Source organism: Salvelinus alpinus, chromosome 3 (genome assembly GCF_045679555.1).
Source record: "Salvelinus alpinus chromosome 3, SLU_Salpinus.1, whole genome shotgun sequence".
Lineage (NCBI taxonomy): Eukaryota > Metazoa > Chordata > Actinopteri > Salmoniformes > Salmonidae > Salvelinus > Salvelinus alpinus.
This window is the reverse complement of record NC_092088.1, coordinates 96,242,179-96,263,534: the sequence shown is the minus strand read 5'-3', so window position 1 is coordinate 96,263,534 and position 21,356 is coordinate 96,242,179. Positions and strand designations below refer to the sequence as shown.

The 21,356-nt window shown below is 43.4% G+C and overlaps 1 long non-coding RNA gene across 1 annotated transcript in view; it reads right to left on the bottom strand.

Moving 5' to 3' along the window:
- Positions 1-416: 416 nt before the first annotated feature.
- LOC139571587 (uncharacterized) overlaps positions 417-21,356 on the bottom strand; it is a 30,914-nt gene continuing 9,974 nt past the window's right edge. Inside the window, exons 2-4 of the long non-coding RNA XR_011674323.1 lie at positions 11,723-11,843; positions 3,070-3,178; positions 417-555 (exon numbers count right to left, since the gene is read on the bottom strand). This is a non-coding gene — a long non-coding RNA (uncharacterized lncRNA). The remainder of the gene's footprint in view (positions 556-3,069; positions 3,179-11,722; positions 11,844-21,356) is intronic.

The window sequence follows — 21,356 nt, the reverse complement described above, 5'->3', positions numbered from 1 at the left end:
CCCTGCCAGAACAACACACACCCTGACAGAACAACACACACCCTGACAGAACAACACACCCTGACAGAACAACACACACTGACAGAACAACAACACACACTGACATAACAACAACACACACTGACAGAACAACAACACACACTGACAGAACAACAACACACACTGACATAACAACACACACACTGACAGAACAACAACACACACTGACAGAACAACAACACACACACTGACAGAACAACAACACACACACTGACAGAACAACAACACACCCTGACAGAACAACAACACACACACTGACAGAACAACAACAACACACACTGACAGAACAACAACACACCCTGACAGAACAACAACACACACTGACAGAACAACAACACACACTGACCGAACAACAGTGTGTGTGTGTGTGTGAGTGTGAGTGTATGTGTGTGTGTACTTGCCGTGTTTGTCCTCGGTCTCTGTGATGGGGGCGGCAGCAGTGGCACAGGGGCACATGCCCTGGCATTTCACACTCAGCTCCTTCCCTGTTAGACAGCCCTGCTGCTCCAACTTACACTGGAGGAGAGAGAGAGATAGAAGGGGGGAGAGAGAGAGGATAAAGCAAGAGGGAGAGAGGGAGGGAGAGGGTGAGAGAGAGAGAGAGAGAGGATAAAGCAAGAGGGAGAGAGGGAGGGAGGGAGAGGGAGAGAGAGAGAGAGACAACAGGGAGAGAGAGACAGGACGGAGAGAGAGAGAGAGAGAGCGAGAGAGCGAGATTACACTGCCGTTCAACAACAGTACAAATCTACACACCATCTACACTACATGACCATGTGGACACCTGCTGGTCAAACATCTCATTCCTAAATCATGGGCATTAATATGGAGTTGGTTCCCCCTTTGCTGCTATAACAGCCTCCACACTTCTGGAAAGGCTTTCCACTAGATGTTGGAACATTGCTGTGGGGACTTGCTTCCATTCAGCCACAAGAGCATCAGTGAAGTTGGGGGTACTGATGTTGGGTGATTAGGTCTGGCTCGTAGTCGGCGTTCCAATTCAGAGAGAGTAGAGAGAGAAAGAGAGAGAGAGAGAGCGAGAGAGAGAGAGAAAGAGGGAGAGATGGGGAGAGATAGAGAGAAAGAGGGAGAGAGAGTAGAGAGAGAAAGAGAGAGAGAGAGAAAGAAAGAGGGAGAGATAGGGAGAGATAGAGAGAAAGAGGGAGAGCGAGTAGAGAGAAAGAGAGAGAGAGAGAGAGAGAGAGAGAGAGAGAGAGAGAGAAAGAGAACAGAGAGAGCAGAGAGTAGAGAGAGAGATTGGACAGAGAGTAGAGAGGAGATAGAGAGAGAGAGCGAGACAGAGAGACAGAGAGAGAGGGAGAAGCGGTGCCAGGTCCAGGGACACACACACAAACACACCTGAGGCGGTGCCAGGTCCTGGCTTGCCTGAGTTGAGCAGGCTTAGCTTGAATGCCGATAAAATATTTATGGGGGTGACCACAGAAAAACAGATTGCTCATTCAAATGACAGAGGAGGCACAGAGGCAGGAGAGAGGAGAGAGAAGCTGGAGAGAGAAAAATAGAGAAGAGAGAGCGAAAGACAGAGAAAATTAGGAGAGAGGATGGAGAGAGGAGGGAGAGGAGGGAGACAGGCAGGAGAAAGGAGGAAGAGAGGAGGGAGAGAGGAAAGAGAGAGGTAAGAGAGAGGAGGGAGAGAGAGAGAAGGGAGAGGAGGGAGATAGGAAGGAGAGAGAGAGAGAGCAAGAGAGAGAGAGAAGAGGGAGAGAGGAGGGGGAGGGAGAGAGAGAGAAGGGAGAAAAGAGAGACAGTAGGGATAGAGAGAGAGAGAGAGAGAGAGAGAGAGAGAGAGAGAGAGAGAGAGAGAGAGGGAGGGAGGGATGGAGGAGGGAGAGAGGAGGAAGAGAGGAGGGAGAGAGGAAAAGAGGCAAGAGAGAGGCAAGAGAGAGGCAGGAGAGAGGCAAGAGGGAGGCAGGAGAGAGGCAGGAGAGAGGCAGGAGAGAGGCAGAAGAGAGGCAAGAGAGAGGCAGGAGAGAGGCAGGAGAGAGGCAAGCAAGAGAGAGGCAAGAGAGAGGCAGGAGAGAGGCAAGCAAGAGAGAGGCAGGAGAGAGGCAGGAGAGAGGCAGGAGAGAGGAGGAAGAGAGGCAAGAGAGAGGCAGGAGAGAGGAAGAAGAGAGGCAAGAGAGAGGCAAGAGAGAGGCAGGAGAGAGGCAGGAGAGAGGCAAGAGGGAGGCAGGAGAGAGGCAGGAGAGAGGCAGGAGAGAGGCAGAAGAGAGGCAAGAGAGAGGCAGGAGAGAGGCAGGAGAGAGGCAAGAGAGAGGCAAGAGAGAGGCAGGAGAGAGGCAAGCAAGAGAGAGGCAGGAGAGAGGCAGGAGAGAGGCAGGAGAGAGGCAGGAGAGAGGTGGGAGAAGGGGCTGAGTGAGCAGTCATTCTCATCAAGGTCAGAATTAAAAAGTACATAAATCAATAAAGGGGGAAAGTAGTGGCCAGTGGTACGGTGCTACGCTGTTCAAACCTGAGACAGACATTCATCACACGCATGCATTCATCCTGACCTGGGTCCTAAATGACAGCCTATTCCTTATGGGCCCTGGTCAGAGTAGTGAACTATAAAGGGAATTAGGGTGCCATTTGGGACAAACACCTGCATTTGCATTCATCCAGCGGTACAGTGCACTTGTCCTCTTGCTACCAGTGTGGAACCAGATTACAGGGACAGACGAGAGAGGGGCGGAGAGAGAGAGGGGGGAGAGGGAGAATTGATTTGAGAGAGAGGAGAGAGAGGGGGAGAGAGAGAGGGGAGACGAGAGAGAGGCGGAAAGAGAGAGGGGGAGAGAGGGTGAGAGAGGGAGAATTGAATTGAGAGAGAGAGAGGAGGAGAGAGAGAGGTTGGGAGATAGGGGTATTTAATTGAGAGAGAGAGGAGGAGAGAGAGAGGGGGAGAGAGAGGGAGAATTGAATTGAGAGAGAGAGAGGAGGAGGAGAGAGAGGGGGAGATATAGGGGTATTTAATTGAGAGAGGAGGAGAGAGAGGGATAATTGAATTGAGAGAGAGAGGAGGAGGTATGTTAGTACCTGAGAGGCGTAGTTGTGTCTATCCGTACCACACACAGGGGAGGCAGCGGCCACAGGGCAGGGCTTACAGGTGTTCTCATGAGGCATCAGCTCTACAGGCTCTCTGCTTCTAAAGAGGAAACATGGAGATTAGTTAACAGACACAGACAACGCCTACTTGCTTATCTATATGTTACGGGATTTTTGTGTTTAATTACTAAAATATGTATACATTTGACTTGGAATTATAACTAAACAGAATACTACTATATTACTGTAAGAATGAATCTTATTATAATCATAATGTTGAATGTTATGTGTTCCTTGTTAGAAAGAATGGGTTTATCTTCAGACAGGCTAGAATGATGTCTCTACCCAGGGAGGGGAAAGACCTTGGGTTGGTTGCAGATAGTGTAACAGGTGGCAGACAGTAATGAGAACTCTAACTGTATTGCCATTGTATCCGAGAGGAGGTTGGACATTAAAACCTATGATAAAACCTATCTTTATTATATAACCTGATGTAAAATGTATTATGATCAGTACTCTCGAGAATAAACGCTATTGATTGATTGATTTTAAGACTGGTTTCTGTCCATTTAATGCTGATAATTATCTTACAAATTCTTATGTATGGGCAGAGTGTTTTAATTTAATTGGTTGATAAACAGGAATTAAAATTCCTTTAACACTATAATAACTCCTGTAATACAACTTCTAAACAATCACAAAGAGGAGGACATAAGATACAACTTTTTTTTAAACTACGTCAACTTGACTCTGCTTGGCTTGTTCATCTCCTCTACTGAACATTGGGGTTGATACTTAGTGAGCAGCACATCCACTTCCAAAAGCAAACCCCAATAGCTTCCTGTACTCTACATTAGCAGTAGCAGTAGTATGAGCAGTAGCATTAGCATTAGCATGAGCAGTAGCATTAGCATGAGCAGTAGCATGAGCAGTAGCATGAGCAGTAGCAGCAGTAGCATTAGCATGAGCAGTAGCATGAGCAGTAGCAGCAGTATCATTAGCATGAGCAGTAGCATGAGCAGTAGCAGCAGTAGCATTAGCAGTAGCATGAGCAGGGCCTCTTACTTAATGATGCTGAGCAGGGTTAGCAGTTAGCACGGCTGTGTTCATGCTTATAACTCTTCATTCCACACCACTGTGGCTCCCTCATCTCAAGGGTAGCGTCAAGAAGATGAAGCTGTTTATTGAGGAAGATAAATGTCTTGCTGTCGCTGCATATAGACTTTGCAGGGAATAATGTTGAAATCCGTTAACACGTCTTTTTCCGATTACGTTTGTTCCCGGCCACTATTTCTGTTTTTCACGAGAAGCAGATATATAGCGATACGAGAGATAGACAGCAGTGGGGCATTGTGTTGCCATGGCCACCATGGTTGTTCTGTTATTTAATTATTGCGACGCCGTCCTTTACATTTGGCCTTGAAAGCCTGAGGTTCAGAGACTAGGTCTCTATCAGAGGTATTTAAGTCTCATGCTTTCACTTAGATCAAAATGTGTCATAAATAATAATATCCCAAAGATTCATCTATAACCATCATGGTGTATCTGGTCTACTGGGTAAAGGTTTATCTATAAACATCATGGTGTATCTGGTCCACTGGGTAAAGGTTCATCTATAACCATCATGGTGTCTCTGGTCTACTGGGTAAAGGTTAACCTATAACCATCATGGTGTATCTGGTCTACTGGGTAAAGGTTAATCTATAACCATCATGGTGTATCTGGTCTACTGGGTAAAGGTCCATCTATAAACATCATGGTGTATCTGGTCTACTGGGTAAAGGTTAACCTATAACCATCATGGTGTATCTGGTCTACTGGGTAAAGGTTCATCTATAACCATCATGGTGTATCTGGTATACTGGGTAAAGGTTCATCTATAACCATCATGGTGTATCTGGTATACTGGGTAAAGGTTAACCTATAACCATCATGGTGTATCTGGTCTACTGGGTAAAGGTTCATCTATAACCATCATGGTGTATCTGGTCTACTGGGTAAAGGTTCATCTATAACCATCATGGTGTATCTGGTATACTGGGTAAAGGTTAACCTATAACCATCATGGTGTATCTGGTATACTGGGTAAAGGTTCATCTATAACCATCATGGTGTATCTGGTCTACTGGGTAAAGGTTCATCTATAACCATCATGGTGTATCTGGTCTACTGGGTAAAGGTTCATCTATAACCATCATGGTGTATCTGGTCTACTGGGTAAAGGTTGACCTATAACCATCATGGTGTATCTAGTCTACTGGGTAAAGGTTCATCTATAACCATCATGGTGTATCTGGTCTACTGGGTAAAGGTTGACCTATAACCATCATGGTGTATCTAGTCTACTGGGTAAAGGTTCATCTATAACCATCATGGTGTATCTGGTCTACTGGGTAAAGGTTGACCTATAACCATCATGGTGTATCTGGTCTACTGGGTAAAGGTTCATCTATAACCATCATGGTGTATCTAGTCTACTGGGTAAAGGTTTATCTATAAACATCATGGTGTATCTGGTCCACTGGGTAAAGGTTCATCTATAACCATCATGGTGTCTCTGGTCTACTGGGTAAAGGTTAACCTATAACCATCATGGTGTATCTGGTCTACTGGGTAAAGGTTAATCTATAACCATCATGGTGTATCTGGTCTACTGGGTAAAGGTCCATCTATAAACATCATGGTGTATCTGGTATACTGGGTAAAGGTTAACCTATAACCATCATGGTGTATCTGGTATACTGGGTAAAGGTTCATCTATAACCATCATGGTGTATCTGGTCTACTGGGTAAAGGTTCATCTATAACCATCATGGTGTATCTGGTCTACTGGGTAAAGGTTCATCTATAACCATCATGGTGTATCTGGTCTACTGGGTAAAGGTTGACCTATAACCATCATGGTGTATCTAGTCTACTGGGTAAAGGTTCATCTATAACCATCATGGTGTATCTGGTCTACTGGGTAAAGGTTGACCTATAACCATCATGGTGTATCTGGTCTACTGGGTAAAGGTTCATCTATAACCATCATGGTGTATCTAGTCTACTGGGTAAAGGTTAATCTATAACCATCATGGTGTATCTGGTCTACTGGGTAAAGGTTCATCTATAACCATCATGGTGTATCTAGTCTACTGGGTAAAGGTTAATCTATAACCATCATGGTGTATCTGGTCTACTGGGTAAAGGTTCATCTATAACCATCATGGTGTATCTGGTCTACTGGGTAAAGGTTCATCTATAACCATCATGGTGTATCTAGTCTACTGGGTAAAGGTTAATCTATAACCATCATGGTGTATCTGGTCTACTGGGTAAAGGTTAATCTATAACCATCATGGTGTATCTAGTCTACTGGGTAAAGGTTAACCTATAACCATCATGGTGTATCTGGTCTACTGGGTAAAGGTTAATCTATAACCATCATGGTGTATCTGGTCTACTGGGTAAAGGTTAATCTATAACCATCATGGTGTATCTAGTCTACTGGGTAAAGGTTAATCTATAACCATCATGGTGTATCTGGTCTACTGGGTAAAGGTTCATCTATAACCATCATGGTGTATCTAGTCTACTGGGTAAAGGTTAATCTATAACCATCATGGTGTATCTGGTCTACTGGGTAAAGGTCCATCTATAACCATCATGGTGTATCTGGTCTACTGGGTAAAGGTCCATCTATAACCATCATGGTGTATCTGGTCTACTGGGTAAAGGTTAACCTATAACCATCATGGTGTATCTGGTCTACTGGGTAAAGGTTAATCTATAACCATCATGGTGTATCTGGTCTACTGGGTAAAGGTCCATCTATAACCATCATGGTGTATCTGGTCTACTGGGTAAAGGTTCATCTATAACCATCATGGTGTATCTGGTCTACTGGGTAAAGGTTCATCTATAACCATCATGGTGTATCTGGTCTACTGGGTAAAGGTTAACCTATAACCATCATGGTGTATCTGGTCTACTGGGTAAAGGTCCATCTATAACCATCATGGTGTATCTGGTCTACTGGGTAAAGGTCCATCTATAACCATCATGGTGTATCTGGTCTACTGGATAAAGGTCCATCTATAACCATCATGGTGTATCTGGTCTACTGGGTAAAGGTCCATCTATAACCATCATGGTGTATCTGATCTACTGGGTAAAGGTTAACCTATAAACATCGTGGTGTATCTGGTCTACTGGGTAAAGGTTAACCTATAACCATCATGGTGTATCTGGTCTACTGGGTAAAGGTCCATCTATAACCATCATGGTGTATCTGGTCTACTGGGTAAAGGTCCATCTATAACCATCATGGTGTATCTGGTCTACTGGGTAAAGGTTAACCTATAACCATCATGGTGTATCTGGTCTACTGGGTAAAGGTTAATCTATAACCATCATGGTGTATCTGGTCTACTGGGTAAAGGTCCATCTATAACCATCATGGTGTATCTGGTCTACTGGGTAAAGGTTCATCTATAACCATCATGGTGTATCTGGTCTACTGGGTAAAGGTTCATCTATAACCATCATGGTGTATCTGGTCTACTGGGTAAAGGTTAACCTATAACCATCATGGTGTATCTGGTCTACTGGGTAAAGGTTAACCTATAACCATCATGGTGTATCTGGTCTACTGGGTAAAGGTTAACCTATAACCATCATGGTGTATCTGGTCTACTGGGTAAAGGTTCATCTATAACCATCATGGTGTATCTGGTCTACTGGGTAAAGGTTAACCTATAACCATCATGGTGTATCTGGTCTACTGGGTAAAGGTTCATCTATAACCATCATGGTGTATCTGGTCTACTGGGTAAAGGTCCATCTATAACCATCATGGTGTATCTAGTCTACTGGGTAAAGGTCCATCTATAACCATCATGGTGTATCTAGTCTACTGGGTAAAGGTTAATCTATAACCATCATGGTGTATCTGGTCTACTGGGTAAAGGTTCATCTATAACCATCATGGTGTATCTGGTCTACTGGGTAAAGGTTAACCTATAACCATCATGGTGTATCTGGTCTACTGGGTAAAGGTCCATCTATAACCATCATGGTGTATCTAGTCTACTGGGTAAAGGTTAATCTATAACCATCATGGTGTATCTGGTCTACTGGGTAAAGGTTCATCTATAACCATCATGGTGTATCTGGTCTACTGGGTAAAGGTTAACCTATAACCATCATGGTGTATCTGGTCTACTGGGTAAAGGTCCATCTATAACCATCATGGTGTATCTGGTCTACTGGGTAAAGGTCCATCTATAACCATCATGGTGTATCTGGTCTACTGGATAAAGGTCCATCTATAACCATCATGGTGTATCTGGTCTACTGGGTAAAGGTTCATCTATAACCATCATGGTGTATCTAGTCTACTGGGTAAAGGTTAATCTATAACCATCATGGTGTATCTGGTCTACTGGGTAAAGGTCCATCTATAACCATCATGGTGTATCTAGTCTACTGGGTAAAGGTTAATCTATAACCATCATGGTGTATCTGGTCTACTGGGTAAAGGTTCATCTATAACCATCATGGTGTATCTGGTCTACTGGGTAAAGGTTAACCTATAACCATCATGGTGTATCTGGTCTACTGGGTAAAGGTCCATCTATAACCATCATGGTGTATCTGGTCTACTGGGTAAAGGTCCATCTATAACCATCATGGTGTATCTGGTCTACTGGATAAAGGTCCATCTATAACCATCATGGTGTATCTGGTCTACTGGGTAAAGGTTCATCTATAACCATCATGGTGTATCTAGTCTACTGGGTAAAGGTTAATCTATAACCATCATGGTGTATCTGGTCTACTGGGTAAAGGTTAATCTATAACCATCATGGTGTATCTAGTCTACTGGGTAAAGGTTAACCTATAACCATCATGGTGTATCTGGTCTACTGGGTAAAGGTTAATCTATAACCATCATGGTGTATCTGGTCTACTGGGTAAAGGTTAATCTATAACCATCATGGTGTATCTAGTCTACTGGGTAAAGGTTAATCTATAACCATCATGGTGTATCTGGTCTACTGGGTAAAGGTTCATCTATAACCATCATGGTGTATCTAGTCTACTGGGTAAAGGTTAATCTATAACCATCATGGTGTATCTGGTCTACTGGGTAAAGGTCCATCTATAACCATCATGGTGTATCTGGTCTACTGGGTAAAGGTCCATCTATAACCATCATGGTGTATCTGGTCTACTGGGTAAAGGTTAACCTATAACCATCATGGTGTATCTGGTCTACTGGGTAAAGGTTAATCTATAACCATCATGGTGTATCTGGTCTACTGGGTAAAGGTCCATCTATAACCATCATGGTGTATCTGGTCTACTGGGTAAAGGTTCATCTATAACCATCATGGTGTATCTGGTCTACTGGGTAAAGGTTCATCTATAACCATCATGGTGTATCTGGTCTACTGGGTAAAGGTTAACCTATAACCATCATGGTGTATCTGGTCTACTGGGTAAAGGTCCATCTATAACCATCATGGTGTATCTGGTCTACTGGGTAAAGGTCCATCTATAACCATCATGGTGTATCTGGTCTACTGGATAAAGGTCCATCTATAACCATCATGGTGTATCTGGTCTACTGGGTAAAGGTCCATCTATAACCATCATGGTGTATCTGATCTACTGGGTAAAGGTTAACCTATAAACATCGTGGTGTATCTGGTCTACTGGGTAAAGGTTAACCTATAACCATCATGGTGTATCTGGTCTACTGGGTAAAGGTCCATCTATAACCATCATGGTGTATCTGGTCTACTGGGTAAAGGTCCATCTATAACCATCATGGTGTATCTGGTCTACTGGGTAAAGGTTAACCTATAACCATCATGGTGTATCTGGTCTACTGGGTAAAGGTTAATCTATAACCATCATGGTGTATCTGGTCTACTGGGTAAAGGTCCATCTATAACCATCATGGTGTATCTGGTCTACTGGGTAAAGGTTCATCTATAACCATCATGGTGTATCTGGTCTACTGGGTAAAGGTTCATCTATAACCATCATGGTGTATCTGGTCTACTGGGTAAAGGTTAACCTATAACCATCATGGTGTATCTGGTCTACTGGGTAAAGGTTAACCTATAACCATCATGGTGTATCTGGTCTACTGGGTAAAGGTTAACCTATAACCATCATGGTGTATCTGGTCTACTGGGTAAAGGTTCATCTATAACCATCATGGTGTATCTGGTCTACTGGGTAAAGGTTAACCTATAACCATCATGGTGTATCTGGTCTACTGGGTAAAGGTTCATCTATAACCATCATGGTGTATCTGGTCTACTGGGTAAAGGTCCATCTATAACCATCATGGTGTATCTAGTCTACTGGGTAAAGGTCCATCTATAACCATCATGGTGTATCTAGTCTACTGGGTAAAGGTTAATCTATAACCATCATGGTGTATCTGGTCTACTGGGTAAAGGTTCATCTATAACCATCATGGTGTATCTGGTCTACTGGGTAAAGGTTAACCTATAACCATCATGGTGTATCTGGTCTACTGGGTAAAGGTCCATCTATAACCATCATGGTGTATCTAGTCTACTGGGTAAAGGTTAATCTATAACCATCATGGTGTATCTGGTCTACTGGGTAAAGGTTCATCTATAACCATCATGGTGTATCTGGTCTACTGGGTAAAGGTTAACCTATAACCATCATGGTGTATCTGGTCTACTGGGTAAAGGTCCATCTATAACCATCATGGTGTATCTGGTCTACTGGGTAAAGGTCCATCTATAACCATCATGGTGTATCTGGTCTACTGGATAAAGGTCCATCTATAACCATCATGGTGTATCTGGTCTACTGGGTAAAGGTCCATCTATAACCATCATGGTGTATCTGATCTACTGGGTAAAGGTTAACCTATAAACATCGTGGTGTATCTGGTCTACTGGGTAAAGGTTAACCTATAACCATCATGGTGTATCTGGTCTACTGGGTAAAGGTCCATCTATAACCATCATGGTGTATCTGGTCTACTGGGTAAAGGGAGAATATTATTAATTATGCAGAATAACACCCAAGAGAGATACTCTACCTGCTTATTGTGTGTGTGTGTGTGTGTGTGTGTGTGTGTGTGTGTGTGTGTGTGTGTGTGTGTGTGTGTGTGTGTGTGTGTGTGTGTGTGTGTGTGTGTCTGATGCACAACAAAACAATACGAGGGAAGTGTCACGTTTAGTTTGACTACATTTTTATGGATGCACCCCAAATGGAAAACCTATTCCCTACAAAGTGCACTACTTTTGAGGAGAACCCTATGGTCAATAGTAGTGCACTATAAAGGAAATAGGATGCTATTGAGGATGCAGCCTATACCTTTTAAATTAATCATGGCACAGCAGGAATGTTCTAGTTGAAATGACATCATTCTGGAAGTACAGACGTACAGCACGTTGGCACGACGACAGCGATGTAATCAATAGTGCTGCTGTTCAGAAGACATGCTGACTGACGCCTGCTGTCAACGATAACACCACGGAATAAGCTCCCCTGGCGAGCACAGTTTTCCCTCCAGGACCAATGATATGCAGACTCCCCCCACCCAGATGCCTCTGCCTGTGAATCTCGGAGTGATTGACTCATTGATTGATTGATTACCCACCTGTGCTCCAGCTTTTTCCGGTTGACATTGACACACGTTGCTCTCTGGTAACCCTGGGTAACACAGATCTTGTGGCGGCTACACTTCACCTTCTGGCACGGATCCTTGGTGGTGTCCACAGCTGGAAGAGGAGGAGGAGGTGGAGGAGGGGGATGGGGAGGAGGGGGAGGGGGAGGAGGTGGAGGAGGTGGAGGTGAATGAATAGGAGGAGGAGGAGGAATAGGAGGAGGAGGAGGAGGTGGAGGAGGAATAGGAGGAGGATGAATAGGAGGAGGAGGAGGAGGTGGGGGAGGATTAGGAGGAGGAAGGGGAGGAAGAGGAGGAATAGAAGGAGGAGGTGGAGGAGGAATAAAAGGAGGAGGATGAGGAGGTGGAGGGGGAGGAGGAGGAATAGGAGGAGGAGGAGGTGGAGGAGGAGAGAAAAATAAAATATAGAAGAAGAAGAAGAAGGAAATCATTTTCTGATCATATAAAAAGCTAAAAAATAAATTAACCCCAGAGAAACACAGATGGTGCAGTTCCCCAGTTTTAGGGGTTAAGGGCCTTGTTCAAGGGCACAACGGCTGGAGAGACAATAGCAGGTATGATACATAGCAGATGTGACATATAGCAGGTATGATACATAGCATGTATGACACATTTTTAAAACATTTTTACCTTTATTTAACTAGGCAAGTCAGTTAAGAACAAATTCTTATTTATAATGACGGCCTACCAGGGAACAGATTTTTATCTTGTCAGCTCGGGGATTCAACTCAGCAAACTTTCGGTTACAAGTCAAACGCTCTAACCACTAGGCTACCTGCTGGTTACTAGTCCAACGCTCTAACCACTAGGCTACCTGCTGGTTACTAGTCCAACGCTCTAACCACTAGGCTACCTGTGTAACGATTGTTCTCCTCCTCGTCTGAGGAGGAGCATGGATCGGACCAAAACGCAGAATGTGTGGAATACATGATGAATTTATTTAGACAAGACGAACACGAAGCACACTTGAGAAATTACAAAACAATAAACGACGTAGACAGACCTGAACATGAGAAACTTACAGAACACGAAGAACAGAAACAGACTAGACAAACGAAACAGTCCCGTGTGGTACAAACACTGACACGGAAGACAATCACCCACAAACAAACGGTGTGAACAGCCTACCTTAATATGGTTCTCAATCAGAGGAAACGTCAAACACCTGCCCCTGATTGAGAACCATATAAGGCTAATTAACAATGAAACTAAACATAGAAACAAACAACATAGACTGCCCACCCAGCTCACGTCCTGACCAACTAAACACAGCTAAACAAAGGAAAATAAGGTCAGGAACGTGACAACCTGCTGGTTACTAGTCAAATGCTCTAACCACTAGGCTACCTGCTGGTTACTAGTCCAATGCTCTAACCACTAGGCTACCTGCTGGTTACTAGTCCAACGCTCTAACCGCTAGGCTACCTGCTGGTTACTAGTCCAACGCTCTAACCACTAGGCTACCTGCTGGTTACTAGTCCAACGCTCTAACCGCTAGGCTACCTGCTGGTTACTAGTCCAACGCTCTAACCGCTAGGCTACCTGCTGGTTACTAGTCCAACGCTCTAACCACTAGGCTACCTGCTGCCCCTAGCAGGTATGACACAGTACATAGCAGGTATGATACATAGCAGGTATGATACATAGCAGGTATGATACATATCAGGTATGATACATAGCAGGTATGATACATAGCAGGTATGATACATAGCAGGTATGATACATAGCAGGTATGATACATAGCAGGTATGATACACAGCAGGTATGATACACAGCAGGTATGATACATAGCAGGTTTGACACATTGCAGGTATAATCGATGCAGGTATGATACACAGCGGGTATGATACACAGCAGGTATGATACATTGCAGGTATGACAAATAGCAGGTATGACACATTGCAGGTATGATACATTGCAGGTATGATACATAGCAGGTATGATACATTGCAGGTATGATACATTGCAGGTATGATACATTGCAGGTATGATACATTGCAGGTATGACACATTTCAGGTATGATACACAGCAGGTATGATACATAGCAGGTATGATACACAGCAGGTATGATACACAGCAGGTATGATACATAGCAGGTATGATACACAGCAGGTATGATACATTGCAGGTATGATACACAGCAGGTATGATACATTGCAGGTATGATACACAGCAGGTATGATACATTGCAGGTATGATACACAGCAGGTATGATACATTGCAGGTATGATACACAGCAGGTATGATACATTGCAGGTATGATACACAGCAGGTAATATACATAGCAGGTATGATACATAGCGGGTATGATACACAGCAGGTATGATACATTGCAGGTATGATACACAGCAGGTAATATATGTAGCAGGTATGATACACAGCAGGTAATATACGTAGCAGGTATGATACACAGCAGGTATGATACATAGCAGGTATGATACACAGCAGGTAATATACGTAGCAGGTACGATACACAGCAGGTATGATACATAGCAGGTATGATACACAGCAGGTATGATACATAGCAGGTATGATACACAGCAGGTAATATATGTAGCAGGTATGATACACAGCAGGTAATATACGTAGCAGGTATGATACACAGCAGGTAATATAGGTAGCAGGTATGATACACAGCAGGTAATATAGGTAGCAGGTATGATACACAGCAGGTAATATAGGTAGCAGGTATGATACATAGCAGGTAATATAGGTAGCAGGTAATATAGGTAGCAGGTAATATAGGTTGCAGGTAATATAGGTAGCAGGTAATATAGGTAGCAGGTACAATACACAGCAGGTAATATAGGTAGCATGTAATATAGGTAGCAGGTAATATAGGTAGCAGGTAATATAGGTAGCAGGTAATATAGGTAGCAGGTAATATAGGTAGCAGGTAATATAGGTAGCAGGTAATATAGGTAGCAGGTAATATAGGTAGCAGGTAATATAGGTAGCAGGTAATATAGGTAGCAGGTAATATAGGTAGCAGGTAATATAGGTAGCAGGTAATATAGGTAGCAGGTAATATAGGTAGCAGGTACGATACACAGCAGGTAATATAGGTAGCAGGTAATATAGGTAGCAGGTAATATAGGTAGCAGGTAATATAGGTAGCAGGTAATATAGGTTGCAGGTAATATAGGTAGCAGGTACGATACACAGCAGGTAATATAGGTAGCAGGTATGATACATAGCAGGTAATATAGGTAGCAGGTAATATAGGTAGCAGGTAATATAGGTTGCAGGTAATATAGGTAGCAGGTAATATAGGTAGCAGGTACAATACACAGCAGGTAATATAGGTAGCATGTAATATAGGTAGCAGGTAATATAGGTAGCAGGTAATATAGGTAGCAGGTAATATAGGTAGCAGGTAATATAGGTAGCAGGTAATATAGGTTGCAGGTAATATAGGTAGCAGGTAATATAGGTAGCAGGTAATATAGGTAGCAGGTAATATAGGTAGCAGGTAATATAGGTAGCAGGTAATATAGGTAGCAGGTAATATAGGTAGCAGGTACGATACACAGCAGGTAATATAGGTAGCAGGTAATATAGGTAGCAGGTAATATAGGTAGCAGGTAATATAGGTAGCAGGTAATATAGGTTGCAGGTAATATAGGTAGCAGGTAATATAGGTAGCAGGTAATATAGGTAGCAGGTAATATAGGTAGCAGGTAATATAGGTAGCAGGTAATATAGGTTGCAGGTAATATAGGTAGCAGGTAATATAGGTAGAAGGTACGATACACAGCAGGTAATATAGGTAGCAGGTAATATAGGTAGCAGGTAATATAGGTAGCAGGTAATATAGGTAGCAGGTACGATACGTAGCAGGTACGATACGTAGCAGGTACGATACACAGCAGGTAATATAGGTAGCAGGTAATATAGGTAGCAGGTAATATAGGTAGCAGGTATGATACACAGCAGGTAATATAGGTAGCAGGTAATATAGGTAGCAGGTATGATACGTAGCAGGTAATATAGGTAGCAGGTAATATAGGTAGCAGGTATGATACACAGCAGGTAATATAGGTAGCAGGTAATATAGGTAGCAGGTATGATACACAGCAGGTAATATAGGTAACAGGTAATATAGGTAGCAGGTAATATACGTAGCAGGTATGATACAGGTACATTGAGATTCAGACATGCGGGTGCACAAGTCATCAATCAAATACTGTATATACACTATGTATACAAAAGTATGTGGACACCCCTTCAAATTAGTAGATTCTGCTATTTCAGCCACACCCGTTGCTGAGAGGTGTATAAAATTGAGCACACAGCCAAGCAATCTCCATAGACAAACATTGGCAGTAGAATGGCCTTACTAAAGAGCTCAGTGACTTTCAATGTGGCACCGTCATAGGATGCCACCTTTCCAACAAGTCAGTTCTTCAAATTTCTGCCCTGCTAGAGCTTCCCCGGTCAACTGTAAGTGCTGTTATCGTGAAGTGGAAACGTCTAGGACCAACAACAGCTCAGCCGCGAAGTGGTAGGCCACACAAGCTCACAGAACGGGACCGGCGAGTGCTGAAGTACGTAGCACGTAAAAATCATCTGTCCTCGGTTGCAACACTCACTACCGAGTTCCAAACTGCCTCTGGAAGCAAGGTCAGCACAATAACGGTTTGTCGGTAGCTTCAGGAAAAGGGTTTCCGTGGCCGAGCAGCCGCACACAAGCCTAAGATCACCAAGCGCATTGCCAAGCGTCGGCTGGAGTGGTGTAAAGCTCACCGAAATTTGACTCTGGAGCAGTAGAAACGTGTTCTCTGGAGTGATGAATCACGTTTCACCATCTGGCAGACCGACGGACGAATCTGGGTTTGGCGAATGCCAGGAAAACGCTATCTGCCTCAATGCATAGTGCCAACTGTAAAGTTTGGTGGAGGAGGAATAATGGTCTGGGGCTGTTTTTCGTGGTTCGGGCTAGGCCCCTTAGTTCCAGTGAAAGGAAATCAACGCTACAGCATACAATGACATTCTAGACGATTCTGTGCTTCCACCTTTGTGGCAACAGTTTGGGGAAGGCCCCTTTCCTGTTTCAGCATGACAATGCCCCTGTGCACAAAGCGAGGTCCATACAGACATTGATTGTCGAGATCGGTGTGGAGGAACTTGACTGGCCTGCACAGAGCCCTGACCTCAACCCCATCAAACACCTTTGGGATGAATTGGAACGCCGACTGCGAGCCAGGACTAATCTCCCAACATCAGTGCCCGACCTCACTAATGCTTTTGTGGCTGAATGGAAGCATGTCCCCGTATTAATGTTCCAACATCTAGTGGAAAGCCTTCCCAGAAGAGTGGAGGCTGTTATAGCAGCACAGGGGGGAACCAACTGCATATTAATGCCCATGATTTTGGAATGAGATGTTTGACGAGCAGGTGTCCACATACCTCTGGTCATGCAGTGTATTTTGACTTACTGCAGTGAGTCAAAACTGAATTTTATTGTCAGCTCTACAAGAGAAAACATACAGCTGTTTTCTAATGTCTCTAGACAGACAGCGCTTCTGTTTTACAGACTGTCTGATATAACAGCTGTTCTCTAGTGTCTCTAGACAGACAGGGATTATATTTTACAGATATAACTGTATATAACAGTAAGTAAACAACAACCAAGCAAATACATTTCCAGACGCTATTATCCAAAGCAATTGGGTATCTCTCTGATTACCAGTATCTCTGACAAGATTGATTGGGTATTTCTCTGATACCAGGATCTCTGACAGGCTGGATTGGGTATCTCTCTGATCACCAGTATCTCTGACAGGATTGATTGGGTATTTCTCTGATTACCAGGATCTCTGACAGGCTGGATTGGGTATCTCTCTGATTACCATTATCTCTGACAGGCTTGATTGAGTATCTCTCAGATTACCAGGATCTCTGACAGGATTGATTGGGTATCTCTCTGATTAGAGTATCTCTGACCAGATAGATTTTTGTCTTACTGAGATTTACTGTCAGGGCCCAAGTCTGACAGAATCAGTGCAGAAGATCTAGATGCTGCTGTAGGCCCTCCTTGGTTGGGGACAGAAGCACCAGATCATCAGCAAACAGTAGACATTTGACTTTAGAGTCCAGTAGGGTGAGGCTGGGTGCTGCAGACTGTTCAAGTGCCCTCGCCAATTTATTATATATATGTTGAAGAGGGTGGGGCTCAAGCTGCATCCCTGTCTCACCCCACGGCTCTGAGGAAGGAGATCTGTGTGTTTATTGCCAATTTTAACTGCACACTTGTTGCTTGTGAACATTGATTTTATAATATTGTATGTTTTCCCCCCAACTCCACTTCCCATCAATTTGTATAGCAGACCCTCATGCCAAATTAAGTTAAAAGCTTTTTTGAAAATCAACAAAGCATGAGAAGACTTTGCCTTTGTTTTGGTTTGTTTATCAATTAGGATGTGTACTTGGTCTGTCATATGGTATTTTGGTAAGAATTTGACAAGTCTGCTTTCTCTCTCTCTCTCTATTCCTATCTCTGTCATTATCGTTCCCTCTCTCTCTGTTTCTCTTTCTCTCTCACTGTTCCTCTCTCTCTCACAATTGTTACCTCTCTCTGTTCCTCTCTCTCTCTCTATTCCTATTGTCATGACGTGGCCCTCTTTGGATATAGCAAGCACCAACTCTCTCTCTCTCACCACCTCTCTCTTCCCCCTACACCCAGACTCTGTTATCTCAGGTCGTAAATTCCTGGAGGAGACTCTCTTCCCGCCCTGGCCATGCAGTATAGAGAGAGGGTTCACAGTAGAACAAAGGAACTTCTTCTATCTTACAGAGCTTGAGAACTGAACAATATCCATGTTTTGGGGAATGTGTAAACGGTCGGTGGAGAATCCAGCTACGACCCGGTCCATTTTGTTTAATGTTTGTGACCTCATGAGAGACAATACAGCCACATTACCATAACTCTGTCTATACAAGAGTCTCCGTTATGAGATTTGCATCTAATTATTGTATAAAATGAATGAGTAAAGATGAAACTATTTGTGAAATTATGTAATGTGATTTTAAACTGTTTAATGAAAGAGAATCCAATTCCCTTTAAAGTTTCACTAAGTCATTGGCCCGCCCCCATGAGCACAGACATCGATCTGGCGTCATGGGACAGCCTTTTTTACTGTGCCGAATAAAACCCCCACCTGGAGAAACCATCTTCAGACCATGCGTACCTCGATTACCGAGAGGGCTAAGGTTTGAGTAGAGACCATGCGTACCTCGATTACCGAGAGGGCTAAGGTTTGAGTAGAGACCATGCGTACCTCGATTACCGAGAGGCCTAAGGTTTGAGTAGAGACCATGCGTACCTCGATTACCGAGAGGCCTAAGGTTTGAGTAGAGACCATGCGTACCTCGATTACCGAGACGCCTAAGGTTTGAGTAGAGACCATGCATTCCTCAGTTGTTGAATTCCTAACCAAACCACGTGGAGCATTGGCTACACTGGTGGAAATGGGTAAACTCTGAGACTATCGATACCGACAGAATAAGAGCAAATCTTCGATACTAATTACTAGTCTGCAGCTAGAATTTATGTTGACTGAATGCGAAGACCGACAACCGCTGAAACATCTATACCATAAGATAATTTCTGAATGGGACTCTGAAGTATCCATTCTAACCGCAAAAGACTCCAGGGACGCAAAGAGAAGTTCAGATGAACTTTCCAACAGAAAGACGGACGATTCCAACAGAGATCATGACGACACACTGAGCGTAAATATATAGATTGATTGCAATTATTCCCAAATGAGTGAGCGTTCATGTGCAAAGGATTAGCATTTAAATTATTATAATTATCAACTGTGTAGTGTCTTTTGTCTTTCGCGCCCTTCTCAGTCCCTTTGTCTACCAAGCCGTCATACCGGTTTAGCCCACTAGGGCACATCCCCTATCATTTCCTTGTAACCATATCTACTGTTTGTTTGTTTGTTATGCATTTCTGTGATTATTTAGTTAGTTAGTAAATAAATGATTAAGACAATTGATGTATGGATGATTCATAGTGAAGGCGGGGTTCGTGCAGATAACCAACAATTTACGACGTTTGGAATGAGACTAACGTGAGGTAAAGAATAATTCATTCATTAGAAGACTAATTGATCAGATATTAAAATATCTGAAAAGTTATATTAGGAAAATTATAACTTTGTAATATGAAGATTTTCGCTATGCCCAACTTCCTAGTTAATTACATTTACGTGATTAGTTTAATCACGTCATAATAATTACAGAGAATTGATTTGATAAAATAACAGTCTTCACTTTAATGATGCCAAAGACACAACACTATCTCTCTCATTATCGTTCCCTCTCTCTCATTATCGTTCCCTCTCTCTGTTCCTCTCTCTTTCTGTCTACTCCCTCCCTCCCTCCCTCCCTTCACAGCAGGTTGAATGGTTCATTGCCAACCTCGCTTGTACTATCAGACCAAATTACCATTATAGTGTGTTACTTTTAACCAGAGAGAGCACAGAGCTCTGGTTAAAAGTAGTGCACTGTAAAAGATCTAGGGCGCCATTTGGGATGTCACTCTAGAGTGGATGGTCACCTGTCAGTATCAGTACGAGAGGGGATGTCACGCCAGGCTGTCTCATCGATTCCCTCAATACGCTGGCAGAAAGGTGTTTAGGAGGCTCGTTGAGGCAAATTGAAGCTGTCAAATCCCGAGTCAGCTTCTAGCAGCTGCTATGTAGTCAACAGGCAACACGGTCAACAGAGCTGGGCTCTGGTCAACAGTAGTGCACTATACAGGGAATAGGGACCATATGTCTCTGGTCAACAGTAGTGCACTATACAGGGAATAGGGACCATATGGCTCTGGTCAACAGTAGTGCACTACACAGGGAATAGGGACCATATGTCTCTGGTCAACAGTAGTGCACTATACAGGGAATAGGGACCATATGTCTCTGGTCAACAGTAGTGCACTATACAGGGAATAGGGACCATATGTCTCTGGTCAACAGTAGTGCACTATATAGGGAATAGGGACCATATGTCTCTGGTCAACAGTAGTGCACTATATAGGGAATAGGGACCATATGTCTCTGGTCAACAGTAGTGCACTACACAGGGAATAGGGACCATATGGCTCTGATCAACAGTAGTGCACTATATAGGGAATAGGGACCATATGTCTCTGGTCAACAGTAGTGCACTATATAGGGAATAGGGACCATATGTCTCTGGTCAACAGTAGTGCACTACACAGGGAATAGGGACCATATGGCTCTGATCAACAGTAGTGCACTATATAGGGAATAGGGACCATATGTCTCTGGTCAACAGTAGTGCACTATATAGGGAATAGGGACCATATGTCTCTGGTCAACAGTAGTGCACTATACAGGGAATAGGGACCATATGTCTCTGGTCAACAGTAGTGCACTACACAGGGAATAGGAACCATATGTCTCTGGTCAATAGTAGTGCACTATACAGGGAATAGGGACCATATGGCTCTGGTCAACAGTAGTGCACTATATAGGGAATAGGGACCATATGGCTCTGGTCAACAGTAGTGCACTATATAGGGAATAGGGACCATATGTCTCTGGTCAACAGTAGTGCACTATACAGGGAATA